At 40.0% G+C, this 14,435-nt stretch overlaps 15 non-coding genes across 15 annotated transcripts; all 15 read left to right on the forward strand.

Moving 5' to 3' along the window:
• Nucleotides 1–5,950: 5,950 nt before the first annotated feature.
• Trnac-gca lies at nucleotides 5,951–6,022 on the forward strand. Its single transcript has one exon. It is a non-coding gene; the product is annotated as a tRNA-Cys (tRNA).
• An 81-nt stretch (nucleotides 6,023–6,103) lies between these two features.
• Trnac-gca lies at nucleotides 6,104–6,175 on the forward strand. The gene has a single exon. It is a non-coding gene; the product is annotated as a tRNA-Cys (tRNA).
• Nucleotides 6,176–6,259: 84 nt separating this feature from the next.
• Trnac-gca lies at nucleotides 6,260–6,331 on the forward strand. Its single transcript has one exon. It is a non-coding gene; the product is annotated as a tRNA-Cys (tRNA).
• Nucleotides 6,332–6,412: 81 nt separating this feature from the next.
• Nucleotides 6,413–6,484, forward strand: Trnac-gca. The gene has a single exon. It is a non-coding gene; the product is annotated as a tRNA-Cys (tRNA).
• An 83-nt stretch (nucleotides 6,485–6,567) lies between these two features.
• Trnac-gca lies at nucleotides 6,568–6,639 on the forward strand. Its single transcript has one exon. It is a non-coding gene; the product is annotated as a tRNA-Cys (tRNA).
• An 82-nt stretch (nucleotides 6,640–6,721) lies between these two features.
• On the forward strand, nucleotides 6,722–6,793 carry Trnac-gca. The gene has a single exon. It is a non-coding gene; the product is annotated as a tRNA-Cys (tRNA).
• An 84-nt stretch (nucleotides 6,794–6,877) lies between these two features.
• On the forward strand, nucleotides 6,878–6,949 carry Trnac-gca. The gene has a single exon. It is a non-coding gene; the product is annotated as a tRNA-Cys (tRNA).
• An 81-nt stretch (nucleotides 6,950–7,030) lies between these two features.
• Nucleotides 7,031–7,102, forward strand: Trnac-gca. Its single transcript has one exon. It is a non-coding gene; the product is annotated as a tRNA-Cys (tRNA).
• Nucleotides 7,103–7,185: 83 nt separating this feature from the next.
• On the forward strand, nucleotides 7,186–7,257 carry Trnac-gca. The gene has a single exon. It is a non-coding gene; the product is annotated as a tRNA-Cys (tRNA).
• An 83-nt stretch (nucleotides 7,258–7,340) lies between these two features.
• Nucleotides 7,341–7,412, forward strand: Trnac-gca. The gene has a single exon. It is a non-coding gene; the product is annotated as a tRNA-Cys (tRNA).
• An 83-nt stretch (nucleotides 7,413–7,495) lies between these two features.
• Nucleotides 7,496–7,567, forward strand: Trnac-gca. The gene has a single exon. It is a non-coding gene; the product is annotated as a tRNA-Cys (tRNA).
• Nucleotides 7,568–7,648: 81 nt separating this feature from the next.
• On the forward strand, nucleotides 7,649–7,720 carry Trnac-gca. Its single transcript has one exon. It is a non-coding gene; the product is annotated as a tRNA-Cys (tRNA).
• Nucleotides 7,721–7,803: 83 nt separating this feature from the next.
• Trnac-gca lies at nucleotides 7,804–7,875 on the forward strand. Its single transcript has one exon. It is a non-coding gene; the product is annotated as a tRNA-Cys (tRNA).
• Nucleotides 7,876–7,959: 84 nt separating this feature from the next.
• On the forward strand, nucleotides 7,960–8,031 carry Trnac-gca. Its single transcript has one exon. It is a non-coding gene; the product is annotated as a tRNA-Cys (tRNA).
• Nucleotides 8,032–8,114: 83 nt separating this feature from the next.
• Nucleotides 8,115–8,186, forward strand: Trnac-gca. The gene has a single exon. It is a non-coding gene; the product is annotated as a tRNA-Cys (tRNA).
• Nucleotides 8,187–14,435: the final 6,249 nt, after the last annotated feature.

A 14,435-nucleotide genomic window follows, 5' to 3' on the forward strand; every position in this document is an offset into this window, starting at 1 on the left:
GCATAGGGGGGTCATGTGCCATGCTGGATGCTTAAAAGGGTTTGGGTCTTTTTTTTGTGGGACACAAAACACAACATTTCGACATGTCATTTACATTGGTTTCAAGATAGAAAGCTTCCCTTCAAATATTATTTGCTGAGCTGTAGTTTTTGAGAATTCAGTAGAACATTTTCACGAATTTTGTTTCCGTCTCACTGAGATGAAAACATCATTTTAGAATGTACAATGGATTTACGCGACTCTCCAGAAAACATTGCTGTGATTTTCCCTTTTTCTTAAGACTTTACGAAAAAATGTAGCTGAACCATACACATCTTCATTCACGGTAACTAGAGATTTATGCCATGGCCAAAAACTTGATCTACAAAAGGTTTCAAAACACTTTAATGACAGTATGTGCTCTTCCACAGCATCCTTCTGATATACAGCCCTTATAAATGTCTTATAGAGTTTATTATAGTTCTATGAAATGCGGAGAATCTCTGACTATTTATTCAAAGGAATTCGCGCAAAGCGGAGGCACCGAAACTGTGGCTTGTGTCCAATTATCGAAGCGTAAGCTACATGTTATCCTGCTATAATTAGTGTACCGGTGGGACTAATTTCGTATGTCAATAATTTCTTGAAGTGTAAAGTGTTTTAGGAATTTTAATTTTTAAACTTGGAAACTTGAAGAAGAAAAAAACCCCGCTTTATACATAAAAAAAAACGTCGTAAGAACAGCGACAACACGTTAAAGATTTTCAAAACAAAAACAAAAAAGCCCACAAACCATCGTAAACAACAACATCAACACATCAAAATAAAATCAGCATAACACACCAATAACGACGGATAGGCCTACATCGTCAGTACCGATATCATCAGCTTTAACAACTAAATCCTATAAGCAAAGAATAAGGAAAAGCAACATCAAAAGTATTTCCACAAGATCATTAATATTTCAAATCCGCCTTTCACTGTGTGATGCCTGACCAGCAAGTGATTATCAAAACATGGCATGCGATCATAATTTCTCAACACAATTAGTATGCATTTAATTGTTTGTTTTTATTAACGTAGTCCATTCGCATGGAATACGTCTTTTCTATCCTATAAACTTGTTACGTTACATTTTCAACTGGAATATAAACTTGCAGGATCAGCATAGATTGAAATTTCATCCGGGAACATAAACCCATAGCTGAAACACAATGCTGTGTAGAATATAGCTACCAAATAAGGCCAGCTGAAATCACCAACATGTGAAATCAAATGGCATCCCTGTACCATTAGAATATAAATCACATTACTTGCCCTGTTGGTCCTGCCGTCGCCATGGGACTTTCATCCCACTATCGGCTCTTGCTCTTCTTCATCTTTTGTCTCGTTGTTGACTATTTTTGGTTTCAACATAAGATGGGAAATTTAGACTCCGCAGTCTAAAACGTAAACAAACTCTGACTATGTTTAAAGAGTCAAGTTCATAATTTTGCACAAGTCGGAATTTATGGGTGTTGGAATTGTAGAATCAGCTTCTAATTGTGTGGGTTATGTCAGTTAAATAAATAACCAATGAATGACAATAATTTAGGTAGTTGTTGGCAATGTTTGAATAAATATGCTGTGACTGAGCATGTACAGCATTTACCCATTGTTTTAGATTACGCTTCATCCGTAAGTGACGTCTAAGATTTGAAAAGAACGCGCGAACTGGATACAACATTATTTTTGTAAACATTCTCAATAGACCTTTTCGCAAATACAAATGCGCAAGCGCAGACTGTTGAATGAGGTGCATTGTGGGATAGATATGGATCAAATTTGGATACCAGCTAGACCACAATGCACCTAATTCCAAGCTTTACGCGCGCGCCCCAGTATTTGCGAAAAGGTCTATGTCACACCTTCACTTTGACTTGATCATCTGTTTTACTCATCATCATCATCATCCACAGCCGAGCATGGTGAGTCAAAGCCGTGTCGCCTGACGACCTACCCAGAGCATTAGAGAAGTACAAATATAACAGGCCATCTGTATCAAGCAGTGTTCTGATGGGATTGCCACATTGTCACATCAAAAAATATCGCATGAAATACTCCATCCTGTATTAAAATGCTTTAAACTGCACATTCACGTCGTGAAGGCTTCACAATAATGCAACATTCTTTTTGGTTCAAATGAGATATCACACTCGAGGAGATTCGAACTAAATGTAAATTGATCATAAGCAACTGAATGGGTTAGAGAAATAAGTCCCATGCAAATTTTATGGACAACACAGATCTGAAGATTGAACAAATAAAAAAATGCTATGAATCAAAATCAGTTACCTGGGAATATTGTGGTCCGGGGAATATTCAGTGCCGCCATTGTTTGAAAATGCTGGAACGAAATGACCAAAGGTGGCCTATAATGAAGTTCTATTTTGTAGCATGTGAAGGGTTTTTACTGACATTTACCACAGTTTGTATACCATGCTCGAACGTGTGCACATTTTGTAGGTCCAAATATTCCTTTATTTGAAGGCAGTGGGCCCTATTGGTAATTACTCAAAATAATTATTTGCATAAAACCTTACTTGGTAACGAGTAATGGGGAGCTATTGGTAGTATAAACTATTGTGAGAAACGGCTCCCCATGAAGTAAAGTAATTTTCGAGAAAGAAGTAATTTTCCACGAACTTGATTTCGAGACCTCAGATTTAGAATCTGGGGTCTCGAAATCAAGCATCTGAAAGCACACAACCTCGTGTGACAACAGGGTGTTTTTTCTTCCATTATTATCTCGCAACTTCGATGACCGATTGAGCTCAAGTGTTCACATGTTTGTTATTTTCTGCATATATTATGTGTAGATACAGCAAGTGAGAAGACTGGTCTTTGACAATTACCAATAGTGTCCACTGTCTTTAACGAACCATTTTTCTCTGTTTAGAAGTCTCTCTTGAAGAATTCCTGTGATTCGCATAACACAATGAAGGCACAATAAGGGGGAGGGGTGTCCACCATGTCACATACTGAGCACAATGTTGATATAGTGGTCAAAGTTTGCAAAGAGAAGAAAGACCCTAAAAGGCACTGGACACGTTTAGTATTGTCAAAGACCAGTCTTCTCACTTGGTGTATCTCAACATTTGCATAAAATAACAAACTTGTGAAAATTTGAGCTCAATTGGTCGTCGAAGTTGCGAGATAGCAATTAAAGAAAAACACCCTTGTCACACGAAGTATTGTGCTTTCAGATGCATGATTTCGAGACCTCAAATTCTAAATCTGAGGTCTCGAAATCAACGTCTCACAATGTTTTATACTATCAACAGCTCCCCATTACTCATTACCAAGGTAGGTTTTATGCTTATAATTATTTTGAGTAATTACCTGTTAATTGCCTTTAACAGAAACTTAGACAGTAGGCCTACCCGCTACGACTTGGAGCTGAAAGAGACGCATGCAACGACATAATTACTTATACTAACATTCTCTTCTTGTCATGTTGACTTTACAGTTCAAACAATGCATTTCATTTATTATTCTAAAACTCAGATGACATTTGTTTTCGGATGCGAAGACAAAATTCACGAAAGATGACGAGGGCGGGGTTGACTGATGGTGTCGTTGTCATCAAATGACTGGAAAATCTGAATGATTCGGTAAATCTGATCACATCCACCCAAACCAAACGGTGCAATGCCATATAGTGTCCACCAATTTTCAAAAAGGCCGCTTCGAAGTTTATCTATACATAAAACCACCCCACTGAATAGTTAGGCAGCAATGACTTCTTGTCCATTTAAAGTTCATGCAAGCCCAATATGCAACTTTAATGATTACCATTTTTTTCAATCTTATAGAGTCTCGGACTCATAATTATTTGATCGACGCGGCCAGCGCTCGGCGGGAATGTTTGGCAAGAAACCCCGCGTATACCGGTGAATTCCACGTTGCTCCAGCAAGAAATTACTGAAATTCTGGAATGAAAAATTAGACCGTGGTTGCCCGTAAGACAAATACCGACGAGAGCTGGCGAAGTGCGAACTGATTTGACGGGAAAACCTAAAAACAATCGCGCATGCAGTGCTGCGGATTTGAAGGCGCAGTGGCTTCGGATGACAGAAGGAAGAATGTATTCTGAGACGTTCATAATAAAATAAGAAAGTTATAAGTTTATGATAAATGTCAAGTTGCATTTCAGAAGGTGATTGAATTTATGCTTTAATTAGCTACGGGAAAAAATCAAATTGCTGGATCTTGGGAGAGAGTTTGAAGCGATCCGATAACTTTGAGAATTATTTGCCGGTTGGCAATTTGATTTTCTGTGTACAGCAAATTCTGTCGAAGTGCTTTTCAATTGGGTTTTCTTGTCTTTTCTAAATCGATTCATCAAAGGGAATCCCTAAAACAAAAATCGGGAAATGTTTTGAGCATGGCAATTCTATACGGCTCTTTTCTTATCAGGTTATTACCATCGCCAGATTGCAAAATACGATGGAAACTCCGTCATCACACTTTACCATCCAAGTGTTGCAATGCCATGTACGATGTGAAATTGTGCACGGATAGAGATGAAATCAAGCAAGGTTTGCAGTTGCACCGTTATGAGAAAATAACAAAGTACTGAGTTGAGGTGTCGCTGAAAAGAACTGGTGTATGAGACAACTCGACATATCGATCAGTGCACTGATGATTTCATTGGAATTTCTTTTCATATTTTTAAAGCTTTCTCTTGATCATGGCAGACGATTACAAAATAATGGTCATATGAATACGAACATCAGGCAGTAAACAAATTTACCACCGTCATCACGCACAATGTTTATGTATCTGTTAAAACGCAAATTTATTTTGAGGACTACTCAATTTTATCTCCCCCAAATTATAAGAAATCGGAAATTTCAAACCGCTCAGATTGCTCTAAAACTAATTATGTACAAAGAAACATTTGTGTTTCGAGGAGAGTAGTACCAACCAAAACGAATAATATATGCTAACAATCATAAGGAAGTCAAACGGATTGTGCTCAGCCCAAATGAATGGAGGATGATGCCACGCCCCTCCTCGGCTACAATCACATACCCCATGTGTGAAGGCCAAGTTTACAAAAGGTCAAGTTCATAATTAGAGAGCAACTGTCAAGAGAAGAGACTGCAGACCACGACTTGACTAACCTTTGCAAAAGGTCGTCTGCCACTATAGAAAGAGGACCATAGAGCTAACATTGGTCGTGTGGAACATTCCTCAAGCTGAGATGCTCGCACAGATGGAATGCGTGTTCCTCAAAGACATGTTTCCCAGGTGATAAGTGAATTTACAATTCTATTAAAAGCTTCTCAGTTTGTTTCGTTCTGTTGGAGTTTACTCATCACTATAATCAGTGAATGAACTATAGCGGGGTTTGAGGGGGTCGAGCTACTGTGAGAAGCCTGGGCTCGATTTCACAATTAGATACAAAGATTGTTGACTGTGCATGTACATACCTTTGAAGCCTTATGTGTCTTGCAGATTCGTGTATGGACCATGCTAACATAAGTCTCATGTATCACTTTACCTCGAATCCTGTCCTTGCTCTTTGCTCAAATTGAGGTGATGTGTACGGTTAACAATGCATACGAGCAGCCTCATAACACGTTGTAGATTCGTATAAAGTCGTTTACAGAATGTGTTGGTTGACCATCAAGCATTCTGACATTGCTATCAATTGGGCTTTCCTTTGTTCCTTTACCTTAACTTCCCGATAGGCCATGGAGGTAGAAATAGACTAAGCAAACGGACATAAATGGTTTTAATGTAAGGACAGCAAATAATCCCTTTTTCCTGATGTGCCCACCCTGATGAGGTTGTATGTACTCGTGAGGCATGAAAGGTCCATTCGTATCGAGAAGACTGTGTTTAATACAAACTTTTGGTACGACTTTCGGCATTGATACGACATTAATGTTGTTCAACATTATCTGATCATGTACGTAGGTAAGGGGGCATAGCTCAGTGGTAGAGCATTCGACTGCAGATCGAGAGGTCCCTGGTTCAAATCCGGGTTCCCCCTAAAATATATTTTGCTTTCTTATTTTTTAAACAAAATTAAACTCATGTTCTTTTCCAAATGATCTTGAGACTCTGCCAGCAAGGGGGCATAGCTCAGTGGTAGAGCATTCCACTGCAGATCGAGAGGTCCCTGGTTCAAATCCGGGTGCCCCTTTTAAACGTATATTTTGCTTTCTTGTCTTTAAAACAAAATTAAACTTATGTTCTTTTCCAAATGATCTTGAGACTTTGCCAGCAAGGGGGCATAGCTCAGTGGTAGAGCATTCGACTGCAGATCGAGAGGTCCCTGGTTCAAATCCGGGTACCCCCTAAAATATATTTTGCTTTCTTATTTTTTAAACAAAATTATACTTATGTTCTTTTCCAAATGATCTTGAGACTCTGCCAGCAAGGGGGCATAGCTCAGTGGTAGAGCATTCGACTGCAGATCGAGAGGTCCCTGGTTCAAATCCGGGTGCCCCCTAAAATAACATTTTGCTTCCTTATCTTTACAAGAAAATTAAACTTATGATCTTTTCCAAACTGATCTTAAGACTATGCAAGCAAGGGGGCATAGCTCAGTGGTAGAGCATTCGACTGCATATCGAGAGGTCCCTGGTTCAAATCCGGGTGCCCCCTGAAATAACATTTTGCTGCCTTATCTTTACAAGAAAATTAAACTTATGATCTTTTCCAAATGATCTTGAGACTTTGCCAGCAATGGGGCATAGCTCAGTGGTAGAGCATTCGACTGCAGATCGAGAGGTCCCTGGTTCAAATCCGGGTGCCCCCTTAAAAATACATTTTGCTTTCCTGTCTTTAAAACAAAATTAAACTTATGTTCTTTTCCAAACTGATCTTTAGACTATGCAAGCAAGGGGGCATAGCTCAGTGGTAGAGCATTCGACTGCAGATCGAGAGGTCCCTGGTTCAAATCCGGGTGCCCCCTAAAATATATTTTGCTTTCTTATTTTTTAAACAAAATTAAACTCATGTTCTTTTCCAAATGATCTTGAGACTCTGCCAGCAAGGGGGCATAGCTCAGTGGTAGAGCATTCCACTGCAGATCGAGAGGTCCCTGGTTCAAATCCGGGTACCCCCTAAAATAACATTTTGCTTCCTTATCTTTACAAGAAAATTAAACTTATGATCTTTTCCAAACTGACCTTAAGACTATGCAAGCCAGGGGGCATAGCTCAGTGGCAGAGCATTCGACTGCAGATCGAGAGGTCCCTGGTTCAAATCCGGGTACCCCCTAAAATAACATTTTGCTTCCTTATCTTTACAAGAAAATTAAACTTATGATCTTTTCCAAACTGATCTTAAGACTATGCAAGCCAGGGGGCATAGCTCAGTGGTAGAGCATTCGACTGCAGATCGAGAGGTCCCTGGTTCAAATCCGGGTACCCCCTAAAATAACATTTTGCTTCCTTATCTTTACAAGAAAATTAAACTTATGATCTTTTCCAAACTGATCTTAAGACTATGCAAGCCAGGGGGCATAGCTCAGTGGTAGAGCATTCGACTGCAGATCGAGAGGTCCCTGGTTCAAATCCGGGTACCCCCTAAAGTAACATTTTGCTTCCTTATCTTTACAAGAAAATTAAAGTGATGTTTTTTTCAAAATAATCTAAGACTATGTAATCAAGGGGGCATAGCTCAGTGGTAGAGCATTCGACTGCAGATCGAGAGGTCCCTGGTTCAAATCCGGGTACCCCCTAAAATAACATTTTGCTTCCTTATCTTTACAAGAAAATTAAACTTATGATCTTTTCCAAACTGATCTTAAGACTATGCAAGCCAGGGGGCATAGCTCAGTGGTAGAGCATTCGACTGCAGATCGAGAGGTCCCTGGTTCAAATCCGGGTGCCCCCTTAAAAATACATTTTGCTTTTCTGTCTTTAAAACAAAATTAAACTTATGTTCTTTTCCAAACTGATCTTTAGACTATGCAAGCAAGGGGGCATAGCTCAGTGGTAGAGCATTCGACTGCAGGTCGAGAGGTCCCTGGTTCAAATCCGGGAACCCCCTAAAATAACATTTTGCTTCCTTATCTTTACAAGAAAATTAAACTTATGATCTTTTCCAAACTGATCTTAAGACTATGCAAGCAAGGGGGCATAGCTCAGTGGTAGAGCATTCGACTGCAGATCGCGAGGTTCCTGGTTCAAATCCGGGTGCCCCCTAAAATAACATTTTGTTAATTTTTGAGTCAGCACACAAGAGACAGAAAATAAATGAATGGGTGCGTTCGATAGCTTCCCCGCGTCGACCCCAGTCTGCCCCGGTACGTTCCAATAGCTTTGACGTCACTCCAGGGGCTCACCCGGGTCGTCCCTAAGTGTCCAGCTTGTGGAACGGGTCACTTGGGGCTGGCCCGAGGTGCATGACGTTACCACAAGGGGGCGAGTGATCGTTCTACCTCCATGGTTCGATTAGCTCCTGTCGGGGGTACCGCGGGGTCGACCCGGGGATGCTAATCGAACGCACCCACTGAGACAACTCAATTTTCGGTATGAAGATGCTAGATTTGAGATTTATAACAACCACACGTCCATTTTCGATGGTCAATCTTCAACCTAACATTCTTCAGGTCTTCTATTTTAGTTCTCACGAGTATCAGCAGGCATCCTTTAGATGATACTGACCTCTTTCTTCAACCACCAGGGAGGACTTTCACTTCCTCCGATTCTCAGATTGGTTCATCTACAGCCCCGACCTCTCCCACATGGCTATAATATGGGCGTTTGACCTACGCACACGTATGGGATTACTCAACCATCAACGAACATTCTCATTAACGCAGGGAAAGCTATAGCTTCGGCATCACTAAGGGGCGGATGCCATTTTCATATTGCGAAGGGCACTTCCATTGAAAAATCTTAACGCCAAGGGAGGGTTTTTGAAAGGGAACCCGGAGGCAAAGACCAGGGGTAAAATGAGACCATAACCTCGGTGGCCTTCGTGTAAATCCATGCAAAACTTAATAGGAGATGGTTTACCAATGTTGATATTTCAGTATTCATTTACACTTTGATAATTTCAAGTTGATAAAAGATTTGGTAACGGTATATACTAATCGCAAGGTGAGTTTTTGAGGTGTTTTACGCAATGCAGACTACCTCCATCCAATGTGAGTTTTAATGTTGTACACACGCTCCCCTGCGCCGTTCATGGACAAGTAGTCCCTTAGACTTGACTCAAGTCCCAATCCCGTGCCAATCTCAGACAACTATTGTTTTGTGATGTTCTGCATTCCCCCAACCTGTTCCGCACGCCATTGGGACTCGGGACCACAACAGCTACAGTTTGACGGCGGCGGGTGTGCTTAGGGACCTCCCGCACGAGAACGGGACTTGAATCAAGTCTAGTATAGTCCCTCAGCTTTACGTCCTGTCTTGTGGACTCTACCGGTGTCGCATGCAATTATGTTCTCGATGCAATACTATCCGGAGGACATTATGGCATATGCAATAATGCAATAATGTCCGCCGGACGGTTGTGCAAATGCAATCGTGTCCGCCCGGACGCTGCTGCATAATGCAATTGTGTCCGCCCGGACACATTTGCATAATACGCAGTTGTGTCCGCCCCGTGCAAAACCGTCCTTGCAGTAAATTAAACGCCCTTGGTCGACTGAACACGTTTGCCATTCTTTGTACAAGCTAACTAAGTGCATGTCATGAATGACATGGGAAATGTTTGGCCGTTGGGTATTCACTGCAATCATAAAATACGTGAATATTCATGCTGCATATACGTAGGTTCAGTGCATGCACGCTCGCTTACGCGCGCACATACATGTACATACAGTCATGTACATGTCCACTGGACGGTTTTTTGCATAGCCCCGGACACGATTGCATATGCAAAAGTGTCCGGATCGGACAGTATTGCATGGCGGACACAATTGTATCTGACACCGGCGAGTGTTCGAGTAGAAGTTGTCTGCTATTAAAGCCTAAATAACCCCCATCTGTACCGGTTGCAATTTCATTTCTGCACTACGAAATTGTCATTGTCGTTGTGCTTTTCAAGCGAGAATTATTTCGTTTTCTTCTAAACCGATTAAAAAAGGGAATCATCAGGAAATTTTTTGAGGATGGCAATTCTTTAGTGCAGAAAATTTGCGGTACTTACAAGGCAAGTTTTGAGGTATTGATTCGCATATAAACAGAAGCCTAAAATATACCACAATCTGCCCGCGGATAAAGCCCCGGCCTCAAATTCCTCGGCCATTTCAGTAATGTAACTCAATGTTCCACATGATTAAGAACTGTTATTGACAATTATTATTAATATAGAAATTCATATCTGATTCTATGAGTGACAGTATCCGGCCAGTGATCATGACTTCTTGTGCGGTCATGGTTGTTACAATATACGAACAAAGTGACTCGACCTAAAGAGGTTACGGCGGAGACTCAAAGAACCATCCACATTACAGGTATCAAGGATCGAGACCCAGTGGCGTACCCAGACGGAGCACGTGCCACTCAACCCCCACCCCCCAAACCGATTGATGTAGTGCTCCTGGTGCCCCTATTTGAAATCTGGTGGACTTTTGGGACCAGATTTAAATGTAACAGTTTATAACCTTTAATGAAAATGTCAATGTTTTTTATTTGTAGCAGACAGTATGTTTGTAGCAGACAGTAGTGTTTGTATCTCTCATCAGATCATCTTATAAAAGTAAGAAAACTACAATAAAGCGCTGAAAAAGGTCTTGTTTTAAGAGAAATGCAAAACGGAAACTTAAGTTTTAACTGGATAGAAATGTACCCCTCGACAAAAATGGTGCACCCCCTAAGCTTGTTTGTGCCCCCTGAAATGTTCTAGTTTCGGCACTGTTAAAAAAAATGCCTAATGCCACGTGCGTGTTCTCTGACATCTCGGTGCGTCAAGTTCTTCCTCAACCTGTGCTTTTGGCATTCAATGTTGACAATTAGCTTGCATATTATGATCGATTTCCCAGCTGTGATTGAAATGCATCTGATTTGAAAGAGTTGAGGTTTATACTGACGTAAACTTTTTTTAAAGATGACGTTGTATTTTCTTTCTGGTGATGTTTTTAGGCCCTTTTTTAACGAACTCTCCATTGCATCAAATGCCATGCATTTAGACCTTAGCTTGCTCAATAAATTGCTGACAAACTTCAGAAGCACCAATAATGAGAGAGAGTTGCCATTTTGCGACTCTTCGCCTAATGATCAGGTCGAAGGTTAAAGTTCAACGCGCCGAAATATTGTCTAGGCTTATACAAAAACAATAGTTGAAAAAAAAAGGGGAATCCATGTCTTTGGAAGAGAAACACCCGATTCTTTTCGTAGCGGCTTTGAAGAAGCAATAACAGAAGATAATTATCGTTATATTAATTGAAAATGATGCAATGACAAAAACAGATATGATAAAAATACGGACATTTATATTGCGCAGTGACCTATATAAATATATTCTACTGCGCAATACAAGGAATACCAAAAAATTCAGAGAAAAAAATGAAAAAAACAAATACACAAACAGAGCAAGAATGAATTAAATGGGTGAGGTAATGGGTTTTTAACTAAGATTTAAACACACTAAGTGGAGAAGACTGTCTAATGCATGCAAGGAGGGAGATTGTGCCAAAGATTTGGAGCGGCGTACACAAATGCCCGATCACCTAAGGCAGCCCTTGATTTCCTAGATGGGTAAGACAACAATGTGTGGTGCAATAACATTACGATTTAATGTGGTTGTTCAGTAATTATTTAGTTTGATTCCAATTAAATTTCTCGTGAAATTTGTTTCAAACCACCCCTATAGGCCTTCTGCTCAAATAGCCAGCTACACTAATAGATGCATTCCACAAATTGAACGACGATGGTGACGGTCTTCACAGACAAGATTGAGTATTGAGACACGCAACTGCTCAACTGAAACAACATTAGAAACCATAGATGCACTTCAAGCATTCCAATAGAAATACGGCAGCATTCTGAACATGGCATTAAATTACCATGATCCTATCAAGACGTATAAACAGCACTGGTATTCAACTGGTATGTATTACGTTTTTCACTGTCTGTAAAGCTTCTTGAGTTTTACCATATGGGAATTAAATAAACAATCACCGTTGACACGACAACATCAAGTGCTTACGCATAACGAATGCGTATAGGTCTTCGGAGAGATTCTTACATTCACAAAAAGTTTTTTTGAAAAGTTTTTGACATTTCTATTCGCGGTATTTTTCTCAATTGAACCCCGTCCTCGTTACACCATCATCACCGGCAAGAGCAACGACATGGGGAAGAACAAGATCACGATCAAGAACATGAGCAGAAATAACAGCAGAACAACGACAACAACGACAACAGCAAGAGGGAGAGTAACAACAGCAGCAGCAACAGTATTTAAAGACACTGGACACTATTGGTAATTGTCAAAGACCAGTCTTATCACTTAAAAAACCTGTGAAAACTTGAGCTCAATTGGTCGTCGACGTTGCGAGATAACTATGAAAGAAAAAATACCCTTCTCACACGAAGTTGTGTGCTTTCAGATGCTTGATTTCGAGACCTCAAAACCTAATTCTGAGGTCTCGAAATCAATTTCGTGGAAAATTACTTCTTTCTCGAAAACTACGTTACTTCAGAGGGAGCCGTTTCTCACAATGTTTTATACTATTAACCTTTCCACATTACTCGTTACCAAGTAGGGTTTTATAATAAAAATTGTTTTGAGTAATTACCAATAGTGTCCACTGCCTCAGTTACAACATCAACAACCAAAGAATAACTGGGAAAAGAGCTTGTAACCAGTTGATTTGGGAGATTCTTTGGAATCTTTTGACATTTTCTTTCAATTAATCTTTGGTCTAAATGGCTCACAGACCTAGAGTGTACATTGTCACTCACAATGCAAGCTTCAAATAGTCAATAACACATCTCACATACATAATACACCAAATAATACTTCTGTGGTAGATTCGATATTAAACTAACAGTCCAAGAAACTCCAACGTACACCCTCGTGCAAACTGGTGAATATAGCCCGTGCCATCGTTTTTCCATCTGGGTGACTGAGTTCCCTTGGATGACTGTATAGAAACTAGGCCAGTGATATCTCGGGATTCTCCGGCCAGTCACCTTGATACTACAATATACAACTCGGTCAATGTGAATCACTGGTATTCAAGTTAGTTACTGTTTCAACATTCAACCATCTCCAGGGGTCACTGGCTTGGTGTATTAACTGGGGAAAGAGGTTGTCGAACAGGATGGTAGTACAATGAACATTCAAATGCAGACAAATAAACCAGCGAGTGATGTTTGGATTCATTACACTAAAACACAGTTGATGTGAACAAAGATCGGTTTTCCCATTGGGGAATGAGTTTCTACTCGGCCAAAGCTTCTCAATTGGGACCATAGGTTCCAGCTGGATTATTTGATGGCAATGCCACATTGCAGATGATGAATCTCTAATCAGGCAGGATTTCCCAATTGGGACAAAGTCCTTCAAGGCGAATACGTACAAGCAACTCCAAAAGCATCTTCAATGGGAATTGAACCCTGGACCTTCCACATTCAAGATCTAAAAGCACCACAGTGCGCTCGATGCTGCAGGAAAAGGGGGTTGGATTGTTGGTGGTGGAATATTGAAACAGATTATGATAAAAAAAATTATAGTCCTGGCCTGGGCAATATAAGCATATCACCATTGGTGGACTTGCACCTGATTGATAGCTCTACATCACATAATGCCGTTCCAGTAAATAACAATAGTATAATATTATCAAAGTCTTATATAGCGCACATATCTACCAATAAGGTACTCAAGGCGCCTAGTATATTATACAGAAAGATGGGTTATGGAAGTTATGAATTCTGAGACCCAATTATGTAGCACCTTACACTGAGCGACAAGAAGGTACACAATGAATAGGATTCTTCATGAGAGGTTGATAGATGGGGGTGGTGTTACATTGAGTGATGGGGGGGGGCGTGTAGGTATTCAATCAGATTCAAAGACTTTACATCCACCAGACAATACTTTCTTTTCTTCATTTACTATATGTGTTTATTAAAGTTTTTTTTTTACACATTAGTTGTCTTCCCTTTTGAAACTTTGCAAAGACTGCATTAGACCAATACAAATAACACATTACCAATGAGTACATCAATAGTAAACAGATATCAAAACCAACCAACCAACAAACAAACAAACAAACAAACAAACAAACAAACAAACAAACAAACAAACAAACAAACAAACAAACAAACAAACAAACAAACAAACAAACAAACAAACAAACAAACAAACAAACCAACTAACAAACAGACAAACAAACTAACCAAACAACAAACAAACAAACAACAAACAGGCAAACCAACCAACCATTAATTATTTCACTTCAAATAACTCTCTTTTTGAAAAATCAATTATTCTAG

Source organism: Asterias rubens, chromosome 9 (assembly GCF_902459465.1).
Source record: "Asterias rubens chromosome 9, eAstRub1.3, whole genome shotgun sequence".
In the NCBI taxonomy this organism is placed as follows: domain Eukaryota; kingdom Metazoa; phylum Echinodermata; class Asteroidea; order Forcipulatida; family Asteriidae; genus Asterias; species Asterias rubens.